We start from the raw sequence: 3,643 nt of genomic DNA, 5'->3' as shown, positions 1-3,643 counted from the left end.
CTGGCTCCAACATCTTTGTAGCTGGCACATCCTGAAGCTCTCCAGGCTCACGTTCTAGTCTCTACGTCTTATTTTTCTTAGACAAATCAGACTCTGCCAGCACCTGAGCTGTCCCCTCCACCTAGAGTGCCTTATTAGTTCATAAATCTGCCTCTGAGCCTTCTTTCTCCAGCATATTCATCCCACCTCACCCTATAGAGCAGGATTTCTCAGAGTGGGATCCACTACTGTGTCAGCATTATCTGGGATTTTTTGTGGGAGAAAAAAAGAGAGTAGATTGTTAGGCAAACCTGGAGATCTAGCTTTCCAATATATAATGTCAGAACCCCTGTGACCATAGTAGGAACCTGCACTTTTATAAGCTGCCCAGGTGCTCTTATGTGTTCTAAAGCTTAGAATCCATCACTGCTGTGATCTGAATGTTAGTGTGCCCCAAAATTGTATGCGGAAATCCTATAATCCCCAAGGTGATCATATGAGGTCTTTGGGGGGGTGATTGGGTCAAGATGGTGGAGCCCTTATAAAAGAGACACCCAGAGACCCCTGCCCTTTCTGCCATGGGAAGACCCAGGGAGAAGATGGCCATCTATGAACCAGGAAGCAGACTCTTGTCAGACTCCAAATCTGCTGGCATCTTGAGCTTGGACTTTTAGCCTCCAGAACTGAGAAACAAGTTCCTGTTGTTTATAAACCACCCGGTCTGTGATTTTCTTTAATGTAGTCCCAGTGGAATAAGACAAGTGGTGTGCAGAGACTCTCTCGGTATCCCCGGGCTTCATCTACTGTAGCCCTCCCACATCACATTGCAATTTCTTTGTGTACTTCCTTGTTTCCACTAGTCTCTGAATTCCCAAGAAGAGAAATGCCCTTCATCTTTGTTAACTCCACACCAAGCTCAGTGCCTGGTACATACTGGTACTTAATCATTGTTTTTCTTTTCTTTCTTTTTTTTCTCTGAAATAGTTTTTCATTAAACAGCAAAGCACAATTATAACACAATTTTAAATGTTTGTAAATTAGGTCACAAAAGGGATGCAAAATGTTTGCAGGATAACTATTCTATTTGTACAGCTGATGTCATTCATCGAATCTTACTTACATCAATACAAGCATAAGATTATTCCATGATTAAAAGTAGCTGCAGTCTAGTAACCAAAATGATATTAGTGGATCTCTTACCCAATTTAACATTTTAACATAATGTCTGATGCTAAATTTCTTACCAAATGAATCTACAAACTAAATTTTTAGAAAGTGTCAAAGAGTAACTAAACTCTACAAACCAAGTAGTTAGGTTAACAGAAAATTCTGGGAGAAATGGTGAGAGAAAATACTAAGAAAGTATCAGCTAGTATGCATGCATTTTATTCATGATTTTGATACTAATACACTGTAAAGGAATTTTGCAAAAGTCGATCTGCTGGGGACTTCAAATAAACCTTGAGATTGAACTCTTGGTAGCTATTCTCTTCTAGATGTGGTTGACATAAGGTTTGTCACATTTAATCATTATATATATATATATATATATATATATATATATATATACCCCAAATGATCTAATCTGTGCCAGAGATCATGCAAATCTGGAGTTAGAATATTTGGAGTTGGTTACTACTGTATGCCAAGTACTCTTCCCATCCTATTTCCATTTTTCTCAGAATTTCCTATTACAAAAATATAATCAGAGCTCATCTTTTTAGATACCAAGTGGGTTATTTTGTGCAAAAGGAAGTGTTTAATCAACAAACCTTTCCAATTTGACAATTCAGTGGCAAAGAAAAGTCTTCATATGTATAGCCTCTGTTTTCAATTGAATAAAGAGAACCCAACAATCCTATCTTAATATGAAGGCAAGTCCTAACTGTGAAACTATCTTATTTTGGTTAAGTTTCAACAATTCGAGCTTAGGGCACTCTCACAGATAATTAAATATTAAAATTACTTCTACAAATGTGAAACCAATTTTTTCCTTAGGGGAAGAGAAATGGAAAGGAAGAAGCAAATGGAGATGAGGCATAACATGGTGGGCAGGCTATATACAGTTGTACATTTAGTAAATGATTTTGGTCACTTTTCACAACACAATGGCTATTTTCTTGTATCTCTTGCTACACCTATGGTAGAGGAAAGTGCTAAACCTATAAATCAAAACACATTTGATAAAACATTCACTTTCAAGTTTCATAAATACATGCATTTCTAATTATAAAGTCTCTACAATACATTTGCATGTTTACATAGACTAACATATATCATACAAACTCACGGAAGTCTTCTGTTATGCTCTTAGTTTTCCCTAGATCTGATATTATCTTCATAAATATTCAATTAAGCCACAAACAAAAGTACTGTAACTTTTTAAGTCTATCCAAGTTTTAAAGAAAAAAAATCAGCAGCTATTCCATAAAACAGAAGGGATGTCAATCCTTTACTTTCTTTGGCTTTCTGAGTCGGTTGTTTGAAAAACACTAGGAACTGACATGAGGTTTTCTATATATTGTCCAAGAACTTGGTTTTCTGATTTTAGCTTCAGATTTTCTGCCGTCATTGCATCTACACTTGCTGCCAGATCTTCAAGTGTGTGTTGATAATTCCAACATTTGATTAATAAGTCGTGTTTTTTCCTCCAGCTCCACCTGATTTTCAGCACCGACTTTAGCCCTGTTGGCATTTATCATCTCTAGTAACAAACTTCTGGGCATTGGATATAAAATCCTGGATGAAAGGTCTACTGTTGGAAGCTCTGGGGATGGGAGGGGTCTAATCGTTGTTCTTCAGTGGTCAGGGTGTCCCTACTAAAGGGTACAACAGATAGAAGAGAAACATCCTCAGTGTTACCCTTGGGTGTGGGTGAGCATCATGCTTTCAGATTCAAAGACGACCACTTGCTGGTTCTAGGATTAAGCTAACTGGCTCTAAAAGATTCAAAGAGTGAACCCAGGCAGAAAGTGGTGATGAAACATCTTGCAGCATCAGTCCAACCTCAGTCTACAGACTTCTGCCAACTGGTCAGGATTGTCAGGGACAGTGATGATGTCTGCTATGGTGGCAGTGTGTGGTAAGGGCTGGGGGTCTAGACTGCTTCCCAGACCACAACTATCACAGTGAAAATAAACATCCATGCAGTCTAGACTGACTGGCTTCCAAGACTTGCCTGTAAGTGTGTGCATTTTATTGGATTCCTTGTGGTTCAGTCACAATATTGAAGGACCTAACACCCATTTCCCCTTTCCTCTTCAGTATCTGAAGTTTTGGAAGGCCACAAGGTATCCAGTTGAGAAATTGCATTTCCCAGTCTCCCTTGTGGTTAGGAGTGGTTAATGAGATTTAAGCAGAAGTCACTGTGTCTGCCCTCTGCTCTTCCTTCTTGCAGCCAGGAACACGGACTGCAGCTGTAGCAGCCATTCTGTAGCCATGGATGAATGCCATCAGCCGGGAGCAGAAAGCTAGGGACAGTCAAGGTCACTGGTGACATCGCAGAACCAGCATTTTAGCCATGGATTGCCGACCTTTGGACTACTTTTACATGGGACACAAAACAAATAAGCACATAAAATTCTATATTGTTTAAGCCACTGATTTATAGGTTTTTGGTATAATCCTGACATTCACATCGATGGCATCATTTGGCATGTGAACT

At 39.1% G+C, this 3,643-nt stretch overlaps 1 pseudogene; it reads right to left on the bottom strand.

The window, feature by feature from the left end:
• Window positions 1–2,431: 2,431 nt before the first annotated feature.
• Window positions 2,432–2,720, bottom strand: LOC118353410 (short coiled-coil protein B-like; annotated as a pseudogene).
• Window positions 2,721–3,643: the final 923 nt, after the last annotated feature.

The sequence above is a fragment of the Canis lupus genome, chromosome 35 (assembly GCF_003254725.2).
Source record: "Canis lupus dingo isolate Sandy chromosome 35, ASM325472v2, whole genome shotgun sequence".
NCBI lineage: Eukaryota > Metazoa > Chordata > Mammalia > Carnivora > Canidae > Canis > Canis lupus.
Note: the sequence above shows the minus strand (reverse complement) of the source record. Positions and strands in the feature narration are given on the sequence as shown.